The sequence below is a fragment of the Palaemon carinicauda genome, chromosome 3 (genome assembly GCF_036898095.1).
Source record: "Palaemon carinicauda isolate YSFRI2023 chromosome 3, ASM3689809v2, whole genome shotgun sequence".
NCBI classification, from domain to species: Eukaryota; Metazoa; Arthropoda; class Malacostraca; order Decapoda; family Palaemonidae; genus Palaemon; species Palaemon carinicauda.
Genome location: NC_090727.1, coordinates 86,965,586 through 86,984,992, shown reverse-complemented (window position 1 = coordinate 86,984,992; position 19,407 = coordinate 86,965,586).

Genomic DNA, 19,407 nt, shown 5'->3' with positions numbered 1-19,407 from the left:
CGTACTCGCTTTTGCAGGTGTCCTCGAAGGAGTGATTTGTTCGTTCTAGTCAAGTAAGCAAAATTGACTTAGGCTCCAACTAACAAATGAAGAGTAATGGCTAGAAGTTAAGCCCATTTAGGTTTTAAAAAACGAGAGACAAGTTCGTCTTTATTGTTTTTTTTTTTTTTTTTTTTTTTTTTTTTTTCTTATTCCACTTCAAACTGGGTGGCCACGCCACTGACAGTTTTCAATCACAGATCAATCAACCTAACTGATAAACAGCAAGGTCCTTAGGTATTCAATTCAATCTCCACTGTCACATCTAATAATCACTTGTACCTCTTAGTTTGTAGATTTCCACAAGCTCTTTGGATATACTTTCCACTAAAAGGTTTTGAATCTCACGAGCAAATAAACGACAAAGGCATTCGTTCACTAGACGTCATCATGATAAAAAGAATACATTTGAAGATGTAGTCTGTGTGGGTTCTTGAAATCTAGTAAATCAATAAGGGATAATACTATGGCAAAGGAAAATAGAGGCAGAATGAGAGTTCCAATGCCAGCCCAAGGTAATGAGAAAACACGGAATTCTTATGAGCTTGGACAGAATCTGCAGATATTCTTCACTTATGTGAATAAAAAAAAGCCTCTATGAGTTCATTTATTTACTGGAGATGACCAAAATTCTAGTGGGCATTTTTGGAAAGGGTCTACCATGGTACATCCAAAAATGGGTATCTTTTAGTTTGGCAGTGGTGGGTGTGGATTTTATTAACCCCTTTTGACCGAAAACGGACTTTTCATTTTTCGCCAAAATATGGGGGTTGGGGAAAGTAAATTGGCTGCAGCTCCTCTCACACTGGGTCTAGAATAAAGAACTATATATTAAAATGATGCTATTGATAAGTAGATTTATTTCATATCAAACTAAATTAATTAATCTATTATTAGAAGTCACCAGGGGTCAAAAGGTTAAGTTTAGCCCTTTGAAATGCCGGATTTAGGTTTCAGTTGTATTTTGGCTAAATAAGAAATCAAAATTCGCAAAAGGTTTACTAGATATGCATAAAATATAAAAAAGAGATACAAATAAAGTTTTCTGAAGAACATGGGATTTATTCCAGCTATATTACTGATATGGACTTCTCTGAAAATCTATTTCCTTTTCTTCATCCGAGGAATGGCTGCTCTGTGTCACTTTCATCTTCATCATCATCATCATCATCTTGTACATCAGATTCTTCAACAGTAAACTTATCAGGGGTATTTGAGCCAGTGAACCAGACAATCATCAATCTGCCATTCTGGACTTTCCAGCCATGTCCTTCAGGACCAAATGAGACTGGATTGGCTTCCCTTGCATTCCTCCATATGTGTGCAACAAAGTTAGTTCTGAGCAATTTTTGTTGCAACACTCTTTGGCAAGAAGGAAGACAACAGCGGTCTGTAGCTTTGATTTTATTTAACGGATCAGTTTCTTTCTTTGGGGCATACAACTTGCCGAAAAGTTGAAGCCTGGCTTCATCAACACTTATCAGGTTCCGAACTCCATTGACAATGCACAAGTACTCTTTAACTACAGCAGCAACATCTGGATCGATAGCATCTGAGTCTCCAAGGTGACTAATTGCTGATGTGAACCTAGGGTTGTTTCTTATTATTTCAAATGGCTTCCACTTTGCTTTTCTCATAAAAGAGGTTGTGTAATCACAGCCTGTCATAGCTATGAAACGCCTGGAATTTCTAGAACTCAAGCCAGCATCCATCCAAATCTGTGTATTAAGAAACCTAGCATGGTAGAGTATGATGATGAAGACGTCAATGTCGTTACTGCGAATGGTAATCACTGGGACCACATCATGGTTAACAGCAACAAAGTTTGCATGGTACAGTAACCATGTATCGGCATCTTCATGCCTGCACTGAAGATCATGAACCAGGATCCTGTTGACAGTTCCTCTTGCTGAAGTGTAAAGGTAGCATTCATGTTCCACTGCAAAGTAGACCTGATGTCCCTGAAGAGTCGATGCATATCTATCTGATGACCATTCACCCTTCAACAAGGCCAAAAACTCTGTTTTGAATTGTGATGTGCTCCAAGCCGTGTTGAGATCCAGTGGTCTTTTCTGTGATGAGCCAGTGATTATGTAGGTAGTGGGTGTCCTACCACACAAGTCATGTTCAATGTCCTTGATACTTGGCCCATTAGGATATGTGTCACAGACTATGTGTACAATTCCACCAGTGCTACAAGCTTATTTCAAAATGGACATTGCCATCCCCCCATAGGTGGATGGCATGTCAAGCGTACTGAAGAAGAACATAGCATTAATAATATAAATATCAGTCCTGTCTGGTATGGCATTCAAGGTTCCCATTGCTTCTAATTTTTCCATTAATGTGCTCTTTGATGTCTTGTTCATATCACCAGTTATATGGCACAATGAGAAAGGAAATGGAGTGAGAGGATAGGACAGGACAATACTGAGATCAAGTTCTTGTGTTACTGACAAATACAGCAGCCTTCTAAATGTCTCTGGTGCATTTTGCTTCCTTGATCGGTTTGTTCTTTGTGGTGAATTTAACTTTAACTGCATCCTGTGTGACAATCATCACCTTTCTTCGCTTAACAGCCCGTTGAAAACGCCCACCATCTACATTGCATTCATTAACAAAATCTTGATGCCAGGTAGATCCAGTTTCTTTTGATTGAAGAAGTCTGTCTTTCACACCATCCGAGGCAGCTTTGCCAGTGTTTAGGCAATACAGAGTATCATCATTACCAGTGAATGGATTGAGTGTTCTCGACCTCTGTAATCGTGCTCTTAAGGTGTGCATTGTCTTTGGCTATCCTTGTTGGCTTTAGTTCCTGTATTGCATCATCCACCAGTGTGATTCAAGTCATTTCCAGGAGACGACTCACAATTGCTCCCCTAAAAGATCTTGTCACTGTCCACCTCTTACGGACTGCAACATTCTGTGTAAATTCAGCAGTACCCTTTTGGCTGGATGCAGCATCCCTATTCACAGCTTGCTGTAAGGTAATAACAACTGCACTTCTGGAAAAGGTATTCCTAGTTCTCCGCACAGAGTGCACCTGCTTCAAAACTTGGCTTGATTCCGGGATGTTTCATTTCCATATTGTGCAGATTGAGGTGATACAATGACATCCAACGGGCATTTGCCTTGTGAGTTGCAAAGGATATAGGAATCATTGAGCCTAAAGCATAGATGTAGAGGTCTAGGTCATTTGTCCTGCTGGTCCTGACAAAAAGCATGAATATATGAACAAGATCAATGTAGAGAAACCAGAACGTAGTAGTAGAGCCATGATGACCCTGACGAGTCACATCACAGAATTCACCATATCTTTCCAACAGATTACAAATTGCAGTGGACTCCAATAATGTCAAAAGTGATTGGGGTAATGGGTCTGCAGAAAATGAATTCAACAACGCCATGCATTCATTTGGTATTCCACCAAGAAAATTGCTTAAAATGCAGAATCTGCAAGGCAAGTGCAAACAGGGGATGGGTACTCTTGCATCTGTTAAAATATTTTTCACCAATGAACCCTCGTACTGAACCATGAGCCAACACGTCAGCCGAGCTAAGAACCTCGGTACAACGAGACGATTCAACAATATAACCTAATGTGCTGAAATAGGCCATGGAAATATGAAATGCACCAAAACAAACGAAGATATTGTCAAGGAGAGGGGATTCTTGTGCTTGGATCTGGAGTGCAGGTTTTGCGATAACTAGGTCACATGTCACTATAGCTTATGCCTCACTGCAATCACACGCAACCTTTTGAGACCTGACCAAGATTTCTTTAACTACATCCAATCTTGTTGGTGGAAGTTCAATATTTTCCACATACCCAATCTACTGCAAAGGCAGTCTGTCCTTTGTGACCAAGGAATTGCAGCCACGCCACATAGGGGTGCTGGACATCAGGCAGCAGCAGATTGACCAGATGATATTCATTTTCTTTGCTATCTCCAGGCTTGATGGAGGATCTTGTGAATATTTTTCAAATTCGAACCTCGACAGTGATGGCTTTCTTTTATAAGGCATGATATGTCGCTGAGGCGCATCAAATATCCGTCATCTTTTCACAGGTACTTGGTCAGTAGTTGCATCAGTATTCATGGTCCCTTCAGTCTCAGCACCTTACATCACACCTGCAGCAGGCCTATTTTGGTAGCATATCAGAACGGTGTCATGAAGTGTGTCTTTGCCAGATAGGGTTTCTATCAGCTCGTCATAATTATCTCAAGCAAAACCTGTGGAGAGACCAACTTGAGGAAAAAGCTGCCCTTCTGCTGTGATTTTTGACGCTATATCCGTCTCAATGGATTCAGTTGTGTGATAACTTACCGCATGACCCAAGTGATTAAGAATTTCCACAAATGTGACTACAAGTGAGGCTTTTCATTCCGACTCCCAGACAAAGATGCTTGGATGGTTTTAATCTTCCCCGGCTGGTACAGAAAATAACATCCTGGGATAGTGAGACTACCCTTCGTTTTACTGATTCACTAGGCTTATCTTTATTTTGCAAGCCACAGAGAAGTGTGTTAAAAACCAAATGAAGAAGGTCTGGAAATTCTACTTGTCCTTTCTTAAAATCATCAAGAGACAAGGACACAGGCAATTCAGGTGCACACTTACAAATTTCAAGGATGTTAGAACGCAATATAGAGGCTCTTTTTATAATGTTTTAAAGACAAAACAGGTCCACACACAAAGTCAATACAACAGATCCCAGTAATATAGGTGAACCATCTATCAACTAAATTTGAAACGGTTCGACAAGTGAATTTCCCAGAAACCGTTCAATCATGTCTTTTGTCATATCAGTCATATTGCTGGAATCGATCCCATATTCTTCAAAAAACTTTATTTGTGTCTCTTCTCTATACTCTATTCATATTTAGTATACCTTGGGCAAATTTTGATGTCTTACTTAGCCAAAATACAGCTAAAACCTAAAACCGGCCTTTCAAAGGGCTGACCTTGACCTTTTGACCCTTGGTGACCCCAATAACCATTTAATTAAGGTTGTTTGATATGAAATAAATCTACAGATCAATAGCATCATTTTGGTATATAGTTCTTTATTCTAGACCCAGTGTGAGAGGAGCTGCAGCCAATTTACTTTTCCCAACCCCCATATTTTGCCGAAAAATGAAAAGTCCGTTTTCGGGCAAAAGGGGTTAATAAAATACACACCCACCCCTGGCCAACTTAAAGATACCCATTTTTGGATGTCCCATGGTAGACCCTTTCCAAAAATGCCCACTAGAATTTTGGTCATCTCCAGTAAATAAATGGCTGCTAGCTCGTGGACTATGAGGAAAATGTGTAAATAATACTCCAGACTATTCGGTGTATGTGTAGGCAAAGAAAAAAATAAGCCGTATCCAGAGAGGGATTTAATGTAGTACTGTTCGACCAGTCAAAGGACTCAATAACTCTCTAGAGGTAATATCTCAGGGGGGTGGCTGGTGCCCTGACCAACCTACTACCTACAATTCAATTTCAAAGATAAACCTTTTGCTTTTTTCAAGATCCTCACTTAATTTCCTAATAGCAATGATTTTATCTTTATTTGAAATTTGTTTTATCATGTTCATCCTGCATATAGGTTAACCGTTATCTAATATGTTTTTCCGTAACTATCAACTTCCTGCACATCCCACTGTCGTTTTGTCACATATATTTCAAATATTTTTTTATCTCGTCAGTCTGGGTGTTTCTTCCACAAGGATATCCGTTTGAAACTCCCTTATCGACTAACGTAATCGTCAAAGTTTCTCGGACCATCACAGACACGCCTCTCACCTTCTTCAATGGCTCAGCTAACGATGCCATTAGGAGACCACTCAAAAAATAGAAAAAAGGAAACAAATCCATTATGCAAATTCGTTAATTGAATTCTCCAGCGTGTTTACGTCATAGGTGTCGATGTCAATGGTGGAAACCCAACCAGCCATTTCGAAAACACTCACTAGAATGAGATCCATTAAAACTGAATGATCTCGAACAAATAGGAGAGTGAAGGGAGGGACCTATAAGGTTCCCTACAGAGAGAGAGAGAGAGAGAGAGAGAGAGAGAGAGAGAGAGAGAGAGAGAGAGAGAGAGAGAGAGAGACCGGTTTTTTCTTTATTGAAAATGACACTGCCTTCCCGGCAAAACGAACCAAAAAACCCATTTAAATGTTTAACATTTCCCATAAATATTGATAGATGCAATGATTGGTCCTGGACCTCCGGTTTGGAATATTATCATAAAGCCTAAAGGTAAGGATCATAAACCCGACGAGATGTAGGTCATTGGAACTTCTGCTATTCTAAGATATGAATTATGTACTTGCTGGATGGGGAGTTTTAGTGAGGGGGAGAAAGTCAGGGGCGGAGAATATCAATCAAAAATACCAATTGAAGATCCCGTTTCCTGCTGAACAATACACACACACACACACACACACACACACACACACACACACACACACACATATATATATATATATATATATATATATATATATATATATATATATATATATATATATATATATATATATATATATATATCTGTGTGCAAGTGTTTGATTGCATATGTGGGTGACTGTGTATTGAAAAAGATAGGTAGTAAATTGGCCAAAGCACCAACCATCTGCTGAGATACTACCGCTAGAGAGTTATTGGGTCCTTTAACTAGCCAGAGAGTGCTACTTTCTTTGTTCACGACTCATTTTTCCTTTGCCTGTACATACACCAAATAGTCTAGCCTATTCTTTCCATATTCTCCTCTGTCTTCATACACCTGGCAACACTGAGATTACCAAACAATTCTTCTTCCCTCAAAGGGTTAACTACTACATTGCAATTTTTCAGTGACTACTTTCCTTTTGGTAAGGGTAGACACTTTTAGTTATGGTTATCACCCCTAAAGACACTAAAAAATCAAACCATTCTTCTATAGTCTTGAGTAATGCCTCTAATAACCTCTCTACCAATGTCTTCCACTGAACTGCACGAGTTTCATACACGATTGTACACTGTAATGTTGCCTTTTTTTATCTTTCGCTCTTCCTAACACTGATAACAAAACCTGCTTAAGCTTGCTTTTGCATGCCTTAGATTGATTGAGTTTTTGTGACATTCTTGCTCAGAACTGCTCTTATATACACTTATATGTTGAATAAAGGCTACTTGAATTCACCTAACCTCTCTGTTAACAACCACCTTACACATTGATGACTCTCAGAGAGATAAGCTATTCACTGGCTTATTTCCTTTTGTTACTGGCCTCCCACCAATTATGACTCTTCGACCAACACTGAAACATTGAAACTGCCACCCTTCACCATCAGACATGCGTTTGCTTGATTTCAATGCACCGAAGCTCAGTTTCAGATGAAAGCCGTGACTCACTCAAGCAGCAGAGCACACTATGTCCTCACGGCAATCCCCAAGGACACTTTCTCAGAAATCTTCGACTACCTTTGCGACCAAGGGGACAGCGCAATAGAATATGGCGCCTCAAAAAATGCCTCCTGGAGCAGTGCTCACCATTGCCAGCTGTCCGTATAGACAAGTTTTTCAGCTCTCTTAACAACCATTGGGGTACCAAAATGCTATGCTCGCCTTAAGGGAAATGACCAGTATCACTCACTTGCAACCTGCCACAGGCGACTCTCCTCAGGAAGAGAACCTACTTTGTGTCCTTTAAGCACGACGCTTACCCAAACCTGTCTGTGCTTTCATCCCTATGTCAATAACTTGCCCATGAAGGACTTGATGACCATAGTCGACTCCCTTATGGACAGCCACTTCCTCCCCTTCAAGAATTCCATCTACACCTCCACTTGCAATGAAGAGGTGACCTACACAACGGTGACCAAAGCTAGCTATAATGTGATTGATTTAGGAAAAGTTAGCCGCGTACGTTACTGAATTCTTTGTCAAACCGATAAATTAGAATATGGAAAAGTTAATTGGTCTTACCTTTTAATAAACAAGAAAGGATATGCAGGAATATATTTTACTAAACCTTAAAGCTATGATAAGATTGATATAAAGGGACCTCTCTTTGCCTAAGCTTTAGGTGTAAAGTTACATATACCAAATTCATCAACTTTCAGCCATATTGCCAACATATCAGACTAGGCAATGAAATTAGTATTACCAGGGAGAGACCAGTTGTTAAGATTATAATTATTATTAAAATTAAGACACAGACGCATGCCCCTTGACAAGCCAGAGCGGCTTCAAAGCTACTCACCACCCATGTATGCCACCCCTTGCTAACGCCCCAACCAATAACATCTGCCTATTAGCCGCAGTTTTGCTACTACCACTCCGGATTTGAAGATGCTGCGAAGATATGTTGGATGGTTATCAGTGCAAAACAAAGTGTAAGTAGGCCATCGCTTGTAGCAGTGGCCTCACCTGGCACTGTTTTCTTTTAACATGAAGCAGGTACGGTCATGCCATTTTTGGTAGACACTGGTGCTTGACGTTCCCTTTTAACAGAGTAACTCTCTATGTCACGATGTTGTTTGTCTAAGCCTGCTAGCGTCCAACTGGTAGCCACCAAAAGATCTGAGATCCAACCCAAAGGTAAGAGACACTCAATTTATCCTTTTCCATTACCTATACATCGTTCTCAACTGCCTAAAACAGAACAACCTTGTAGTCCGGTATGAAAACTGTTCCTATGGCGCCAACAAAGTATAGGTTTTGGGCACTGCATCCCTCCTAAAGGAGTCTAACCACTCCCCGAAAAGGTAACAGCCTTTCAGAACTTACCCATGCCTTCAACCCTCAAATCTCTGCAAGAATTCTTGGGCACGTTAAACTATTATCACCGGTTCCTGTCACTCATCACTGCCACTCTTGGCCCCCTCTATGCCTTCCTTAAGTACAAGCAATAAGACCTGAAGTGAGGTCCCCTTCAAGAAGCGGCCTTTTTGCATCGCAAAACATGCCCTATCAATTGATGATACTCTCACTTTTCCCATGACAAATGCCTCTCTCCTTTCTACTGATGCCAGCGATGTCACTAGTGGTGCTGTACTCAAGAAGGTGGTCAATGGGCAACCCTGCACATTGACCTTCTTCAGTAGAAAACTGTCCAAGGCAGAATTCGGCTACTCTAATTTCGACTGAGAATTGCTGGCGGTGCATTTGGCTGTCCATCACTTTCGCCACTTCTTAGAAGGTATACCATTTCACATTCACACAGACCACATTCCTTTAGTGCATGCCTTCACTCAATAGTCCAACAACTGTTCTCTTTGCCATGGCTGAATACAACTACACCCTTCAACATGTCCATGAAAAAATGAATTTCGTTGCTGATGCCCTGTCACCAATGCCGATGCCCTGTCAAAGATCCAGAGTACCGAGCATGTAGGACTTCCTACACATCCCTCCGTTGGAAAGACGTCCCACTCGACGAGTCGGTCATCTTCCTCTGTGAAGTCAGTACTGTTACACCACAAAAAACAATAACTGCTCTCATGCACCATCAGGTGTTTCATTTCATCGATCATCTCTCCCACCCCTTGCACCAATCTACTGCACAGCTACATCTCATGGACAGCATCTTAAGGGACCTTCTCTTCTATGTATGTTACGAGTACGACATACTTGTGTTCTCTTCCTCCAAAGAAGAAGAGAACATCATACTCGACTGCCTACAACAGAACGGCCTTGTTGTCTGGTATAACAAGTGTACTTTTGGTGCCCACAAAGCACCGTTCTTAGGGCACCGCATCACGCCTGAAGGAGTCCACCCCATCCCTGAGAAGGTAGCAGCTGTTCAGAACTTCCCCACGCCCTCGGCCATCCAAGCACTGCAAGAATTCTTGGGCAAGATCAACTATCACCGTTTCCTACCAACCATTGCCGCCTCTCTTGTCCCATTCTACGCCTCCATCAAAAGACCTGAAGTGGGGTCCCTTTCAAGAAACTGCCTTCTGCAACGTAAAGAATGACCTATCAACCACTCCTGCTCTCAATTTTCCCATGCCCCATGCACTCTCCTTCTCTTCACCGATGCCAGCGACATTGTTATTGGGGCAGTACTTGGGTAGGTGGCCAACAGATCGCCCAGCTCATTGGCCTTCTTCAGTAGAAAACTGCCCAAGGTGGAATCCAGCTACTCTACCTCTGAAAACTGAATTGCTGGTGGTGAACTGTCACTTTTGCCGCCTCTTGGAAGGTACTCCCTTCATCATTCGCACGGACCACATCTCTCCGCAGTGGCTGAATACTATTCTACCCTTTAACATGTCCCTGGGAAAATGAATCACGGTGCCCATACCCTGTCAAGAAACACATTGGCTGCCTTTCACCTGGGATTGGATTATATCGTCGTGGCCGAAGCCCAACAAAAAAGATCCTGAGTACCAAGCATGTAGGACATTTTGCATATCCCTCCATTGGGAGGACGGCTCTCTCGACTCGAACACCACGCTCCTCTGGGACGCCAGTACTGTTAGAAATAGACCCTGGATACCTTCTCCCATGTGCGAAGGTGTTTTATTTCATTCATGGACTTTCACATCCCTCCCACCATTCTACTGCACCCTTACTGAAGACAAAGTTCATTTGGCACATATTACTTAGGATGGTACTTGATGGCAAACTTCAAAAGTACATTGACACAAGGATTCAAGAAGTGGGAACCTTTCCTCAACCTCAGCGTTTTTTTTGTACATATTCATATCGACATAGTAGGTCCCCTACCCATATCACAAGGACATCAGTACCTGTTACCTGTTTACTGCTCCACTCATTGGCCTGAAGCTATTCCCATGCAAACTGCAACGCCTACTCTCAAGGTGGATAGCAAGATTTCATATCCAATGACAATTTACTTCTGGCAGGGGTACCACTTTCACCTCTCAATTGTGGACATCATTAGCAAATCTCCTGGCAATCACCCCACATTAGACAACCGCCTGCAACCCTGCAACCAGTGGAAGGGTTGAACATTTTCATCACTCCTTCAAAGCAGCTTTGGTGTCCCACGGTAAGGACTCCAACTGGTTTACTTAGCTCCCTTGGGTCCTCGTGGGACTAAGGACCACTCGCAAAGATGTCCCGGATGTCTCAGCAGCTGAAAAGGTGTATGGCAACCTGTTGGTTGTTTTTGCTGAATTTTTCCCGTCTACAACCTCCTATGACAACCTTTAGCCCCTACATCACATTGTGGCAATATTTAATCAATGCTGCCAGACTTACAAGTCGCCAGCAATACAGCATATACCAGGAGATTTGCATTCGGCAAGGCAGATTTTCCTGTGCAATGGCCCATGCAAGCCAGTACTAACGCCCTCTTATATGGGTCCTTGTCTCGTGATCCGTTGCACGCCAAAAGTATTCTTAAGTTACATTCGTGGCAAAGACCACTGGGTCTCCATTGATCGCCTAAAAGGGGTTATTATCAAAAGAGTGATAAATCAAAAAAGAGACAAGACAAAGGAGTGACCAAAATTAAAGAAATTCAAAAGAGTGACAAGAAAAAAGACGGAAAAAAATACGGAAATTTAAAAGTGACAAGACGAAAGAGTGACAACATCACGGATATTTAAAAGATTAATTCAATGTATGGAAATTCAAAAGAAAGAGTAACAAAAACTAAATATATTCAAAGTAACAAAATATCAAATTACTCAATATTATGGCTTATTTGTCGTTTTTATAAATGTTTAACCTTAAAAAAATTGTCTAATTACTTAAAATACTGGTTTCTCTTATTAAAACTACAATAGATTTGTTTGAAATTTTTTTTTATAAATTCGCATTTCTTGAACAGTGTTTGTTATATCCCATCATGGATAAATACGTCTTTGTAAAATCTCAGAAGGACAAGGAGAAGCTGACTTTCAAAGAATATATATACCGACATCAGCGATCCAGAAACCATAACCATTATTTCCGCTGTGACGATAAAAACTGTAATGGTTCTGCTACTCTTCGAGGAGTTTCCTTTTCAAATGTCAGTGCTAGATCAGTATCAGAAGGAAAAGTATATAATCATCCGCCGATACATGGAAGAAAAGAAGTTATAGAGGCCTTAACAGATTTAAAATCTCGATCTACATTGTCAGATGCATTACCTGCCGCAATTGTCCGAGATGTCAGACACACCGTAAACATTAGCCACTCAATAGAAATGCCTTCAACAAGTGCCTGGAAACAAGTTGTTCGTCGTAAAAAAGAACCATAGTGTAATGCAGATTAAGTGATCCCACAAAGTTTAAAGACTACCATAAATGGAGAAAAATCTTTTTTTTATTGTTTGATACAAAATATGAAGACACGGCTAGCGAAAACGAGATGCAACAGGAAGACGTGAGAATTATTAGTTTTGGAACTAAGGATGACGATCTAAAAAAATTAGCAAGCCCCCATGTTTGGTTTCTTGATGGAACTTTCAAAACTTGCCCTAAGCTTTTCCATCAAATATATAAAATTCACTATATGTTTCACGGGGCAACTGTTTCAAGCTCTTTATGCCCTACTGCCTGGAAAAAACACAGGAGGTATACACATCCATGCTTGAATTATTAATTTCTGTTTCAGAAACAAAAGAAATTGAGTTTAACCTTAAATTTACAATAGTTGATTATTAAATTGCAAACATAAATGCTCTTCAACATACATTTCCAGACGCTCAAGTAACAAGGTGTTTTTTCATCATTGTCTTCCATATATTGCCTAGCACAAAATCTATCAGGGCTAGTAATTTGGTTTTATTTCTAACAGAAAGTTCATTATGTCACTCTTTTGATTTGTCACTCTCGACCGCTATTTCCACAGTGACAAATTATGTCACTCTTCTGATTTGTCACTCTTTTGATCACCATTTTAAGAGTGACAAATTGTATCACTCTTTTGAACGGCTCCCCCTAAAAGCTGCATATCTCCAGCAAGATGACCCATCTACAGTGAGCCTCTCAAGAGTGGGGTATCCTATTTCACATCTATGTCTTTTTAGGGGGAAGAGCACTGTACCGCACGTTTCATAAATTTTTGTACAATGTAACGTTATTGCCTTTTTTTTTTAATCTCTCGCTCTCCCCCACACGGATAAAAGAACCTGTTTAAGCTTTGATTCCAATGTAATAAATTATTTGAATTTTTTTTACATTGTTTCTCGGAAGTTGTTGTATATAAATCGTTATCTATTACATGAAGGATACCTGCACTCACCTCGCCTCTCTGTTAACAGCCACCTTGCACACCACTGTCTTCAGGTACAGTTCTATTCCTTGAAGGTACACTATACTTTCTTTTTTACCTTCTTGTTTTTTCAAGTTTTTAGTTTATATATGAAAGATCTGTTTTAATGTTGTTACTGTTCTTAAAATATTTTAACTGTTTATTACTTCTCTTATTTCCTTTTCTCATTGGGCTATTTTTCCATGATGGAGTCGTTATGCTTATAGCATCCTGCTTTTTCTACTAGTGTTGTAGCTTAGCTAGTAATAATAATAATAATAATAATAATAATAATAATAATAATCGTTTCCTTTTAAACTTATCATTGGTCATTTACATTACACATTGACAATGCAAATTATCTCTCTCTCTCTCTCTCTCTCTCTCTCTCTCTCTCTCTCTCTCTCTCTCTCTCTCTCTCTCTCTCTCTGTCGTTATTGTTAAACACGCCATGGATTAAAATGAGAATTGATTCGACAAAGCTTCCAGGTCTAACGTTGTTGCATCACCTATTCGTCTTGAGCTGATGTATATAGAAGGACGTCATTATAATGAAATACACTGTTTATATATCGCTATCGCTAATGTACAATTTTCTTCCCCACTTTCAAATATTTCATCCATTAGTCGCTTGCCAAAGGGCATTTATCTCTTGTCGAAATCTTAAAAAGGTATAACATATTACGTATTACCCGAAAAGTTATGCATCATATGTAACAATGAAACTTTGGTACCACTATTAAACTGCACTTCATTTGGTCAGCGAATTTGCATGTAATTGTGACATTTTCAATTGTCAGCATGACGATTAACATTTTCGCCTTGCAATGGATTCTCAAAAAGACAAACAGAATACTTTACTTGCTTATTGCATATATTTCATAATTCTATGTTTTTTTTTATATATAGAAACGAGTCTTTACTGGAAATCGAGGAAAATATGAACGAGCCTAAAATGCAAAATCAATTCTATTTTCAAAATTAGGGGAACAGGAACGATGCCGGGTTCTTGAAAAGGAACGGTACTTTGTAAGCATTTTTTCCAGAGCTATAATGAAGAATTCGGTATTTTAGAGTGTTTTGCATTGCAAAGTGAAGGCATGGAAGTATGGATTTGTTTTTTTGGAGGTTTTTTCGTTATAATACTGTTTGCGATTTGTTTGTGTGTGTGTGTGTGTGTGTGTATATTCGTCCGTTACGTATTTCATAGTGTTTCTCAATTGTAGCAAATCTATCTCCTTTACACACGTAATCAATATATAAATATATATATATATATATATATATATATATATATATATATATATATATATATATATATATATATATATATATATATATATATATATATATATATATATATATATATATATATATATATATATATATATATATATATATATATATATGTATATATATATATATATATATATATATATATATATATATATATATATATATACATATATATATATATATATATATATATATATATATATATATATATATATATATATATATATATATATATTTACCCGGACCTATACGCGCTGCCATACCCGATGTCAATAGTTTACCCATAAAGGAATTTATGACCAAAGCCGACGCCCTTATGGACAGCCACTTCAAGACTTCCATCAACGCCTCCACCCCTGACGAAGAGAATGCCTATTCAATGTCAACTGAAGCTGACATGAATGCCGTAGGACATACACTCCTACACCGTGACGTGCCGAAGCAGCGACAAAGCCGCCCACCACCCACCAATCGCTCGCGCCCCAACGAACGACTTCTACAGCCACTTACTACCTCCCATCCGCCGCAGTTTTGCTACTATCACTTCAGATTCGGGGCAACTGCAAAGAAATATGCCGAGGATTGTCAGTCGCCAAAAAACGTATAAGTAGGCCATCTCTCGTGGCGGTGGCCTCCCGTGTTTCTAATCTTTTCTTTTTACATGATGCAGGAACGGGCGTGCGATTTTTGCCAAGGAAACTCTTCAAGAGACGACGTAGTCTGTCTAGATCTACCAACGTCCGCTTCGTAGCTGCCAACTGACCTGCGATACCCACCTACGGTTATGAGAACCTCACATTATCGTTCGGAAACGGTAAATTCAATTGGAAGTTTCTCGTTGCTGACGTCACATTGCTAATCCTCGGTGCGAATTTCCTCTCTCATTTCCACCTTCTGGTTGATGTCGCCCACCGACGATTGGTCAACGCAGAATCGTACTTGTCGACACCTCTTCAACCCGCCCCCTCTAACCTCGCTCTCACGTTGTACCCGGACGTTTTCCGTCCAGAACTTCGCCAAACGCCCATGGTTCCTGCCAAGCACGGTATTTATCACCATATCAAGACGACGGGACCCCCAGTCTTCGCAAAATTTAGACGTCTGGCACCGGAACGATTGGCAGCCGCCAAACAGACGTTTGCCGAAATGGAGGAAATGGGCCTTTGCCAAAAGGCCTCCTGCCCATGGTCATCACCCTTACACATCGTTCTGAAGAAAGACGGCTCCCTCCGTCTGTGCGGGGATTACAGGCGCCTGAACATGCAAACAGAACCGGATCACTACCCCCTCCCAAACATTGCCGACATGACCTCCTACCTGCACAAAGCAAAGGTTTTCTCTACGCTCGACCTCCTGAAGGGGTATTATCAGGTGCCTATGAACCCAGAAGACATCCCCAAGACTGCCATCACCACTCCGTTTGTTACATACACCTTCGATTACTCCTGTTTTGGCCTTCGTAATGCTGGGGTCACGTTTCAACGTCTCATGGATGGCATCTTAGGGGACCTCCCTTTCTTTGTATGTTATGTGGACAACATACTTGTGTTCTCCTCCTCAAAAGATGAACACCTCCGTCACCTGCGCATCATGCTCGTCCGCCTGCAACAAAACGGCCTTGTAGTCCGGTACGAAAAGTGTACCTTTGCCGCCAACGAAGTGTCGTTCTTAGGGCACCGCATCACTCCTGAAGGAGTCCATCCCCTCCCTGAGAAGGTAGCAGCCGTTCAGAATTTCCCCGTGCCCTCGACCGTCAAAGCTCTTCAGGAATTCTTGGGCATGATCAACAATTATCACTGTTTTATGCCGGCCATTGCCGCCACTCTTGCACCCCTCTACGCCTCCCTCAAGGGCAAGCCAAAGGACCTGAAGTGGGGTCCCCTTCAAGAAGCAGCCTTCTGCAATGCAAAAAAGGCCCTATCAACTGCTGCGGCTCTCACTTTTTCTATCCCACATGCCCCTCTCATTCTCTCCACCGATGCCAGCGACGTCGCTATTGGTGCAGTACTCGAGCAGGTGGTCAACGGCTCGCCCCGCCCATTGGCCTTCTTCAACAGAAAACTGCCCAAGGCCGATTCGGGTTATTCTACCTTCGATCAAGAATTACTGGCGGTGCACTTGGCTGTCCGTCACTTTCGCCATTTCTTAGAGAGTACGCTCTTCGTCATTCGCACAGACCACATACCTCTGGTGCACGCCTTTACTCGACAGTCTGATGCCTTGTCCGCCCGGAAACGCCGACATCTCTCCTCCGTGGCTGAATACAATTGCACCCTTCAATGCGTCCCTGGGAAAATGAATCCCGTTGACGATGCCCTGTCAAGAAACACGTTGGCTGCCGTTCAACTGGGATTGGATTACAACGCCCTGGCTTAAGCCCAACGACTGGGTTCAGAGTATCAAGCATGTAGGACATCCTGCACGTCCTTCCGTTGGGAAGACTTTCCCCTCGAAGACTCCAAGAACACGCTCCTCTGTGACGTCAGTACTGGTAGACCGCGACCTTGGATTCCTGCTCCCATGCGCCGAAAGGTGTTTGATTTTATTCACGGTCTTTCACATCCCTAGTCCCATTCTACTGCACAGCTGCTGAAGGCAAAGTTCATTTGGTACGGCATTTCTAAGGATGCTAAGGATTGGGTCCAAAGTACATCGACACACGGATTCCGGAGAGGGCACCTTTCCTCAACCTCAGCGTCGTTTCGCACATATTCACGTCGACGTTGTAGGCCCTCTACCCACATCACAATGACATCGTTACCTGTTCACCGTCATCAACCGCTCCACTCGTTGGCCTGAAGCCTTTCCCATGGAAACTGCAACTTATGCCTCATGTACATCTGCCTTACTCTCTGAATGGATTGCAAGATTTGCTATCCCTGAGCATATCACTTCCGACAGGGGAACCACTTTCACCTCTCAATTGTGGACATCATTAGCGAATCTCCTGAGCATCACCCTACATCAGACAACGGCGTACAACCCCGCTGCCAATGGAATAGTTGAACGTTTTCATCGCACCCTCAAAGCAGCTTTGATGCCCCGCTGCAAGGATTCCAACTGGTTTGCTCAGCTTCCCTGGGTCCTCCTGGGACTAAGGACCACTCCCAAAGAGGCCCTCGACGTCTCAGCAGCTGAAATGGTGTATAGTGACCCGTGGGTCATCCCTGCCGATTTTTTTCCTTCTACAACTTCCTCCGACGATCTCCAGTGCATAGGTCACGTCGTGGGAAAATTTACTCCATGCCGCCAGACTTACAAGCCCCCAGCGAAGCATCACATACCAACAGACTCGCACTCAGCAATGCACGTCTTCCTGTGCAATGACACTAGTAAGCCACCGCTAACGCCCCCTTACATGGGCCCTTTCCTTGTGATACGCCGCAGTCCAAAAGTACTCCTACTAAATATTCGTGGCAAAGAAGACTGGGTCTCCATTGATCGTCCAAAACCTGCTTATCCTCTGCCAGATGACCCAACTACAGTTCGCCTCTCTAGATCAGGGTGCCCTATTTAACATGTAAGTATGTCATTTTTAGGGGGGGAGCCATGTACCAACCGTGTGTCACACGATCGTACATAGTTCATTTTGTGCTTGTATTGTCGCTCTCCCCTCGCACTAAAAAGAACCTGAAAACTCATGTCTGCTTTTTTCCTCTGTAACATTGTCTAATTCTCAACATGAAAATTCTTGTTGCGTTGAGATTCTGTATATAAAGGAGTGTGTTCTACAATAAACTAACTCAGTTGCTTTCACACTGCCTTTGAGTTCACAACCTTCTCTCGGCACGTTATAATATATACACACACATACATATCTGTGTTCATATGTATTGATAAATATAAAAATTTATATATAAATGCATATAAATATATATATATATATATATATATATATATATATATATATATATATATATATATATATATATATATATAATATATATATATATATATATATATATATATATATATATATATATATATATATATATATATATATACACATATACATTATATATATATATATATATATATATATATATATATATATATATATATATATATATATATACATTATTACTAGCAAAGGTGCAATCCTAGCTGGATAAGCAGGATGCTATAAACCCTAGGGATTCAACTTGGAAAAATTACCTAGTGATGAAAGGCAATGAAGAAATTGAAATTGAATAAAAAGGCAATAAATATTGAATGCAAAATATCTCAAGAACCTCAACAATATTGAAAATGATCTGTCATATATAAACTATGAAGAGGACAGCCGATTCAACATAAAAACATACACCATAAACAAGACTGTTTGGATATCCTAGCGTTGTCAGGTAGCCTATATGCTGAAAGAGGGGAATGTATACAGAATAGGTTATAGTATATGGTGTATGTGCAGACAAAGGAATAATGGACTGTAACTATATCTATATACATGTGTATATATAAAGGCATAAATATTAATGCATAAAGCACAAAAGTGTGTGTAATATGTAATATATGTATATATAAATATATATACATAATATATATATATATATATATATATATATATATATATATATATATATATATATATATACATATATATACATATATATACATATATATATATATATATATATATATATATATATATATATATATATATATATATATATGTATATAATATATATATATATATATATATATATATATATATATATATATATATATATATATATATATATATGTATATAATATATATATATATATATATATATATATATATATATATATATATATATATATATGTATATAATATATATATATATATATATATATATATATATATATATATATCATCATCATCAGCTATTGCTAGTTCAT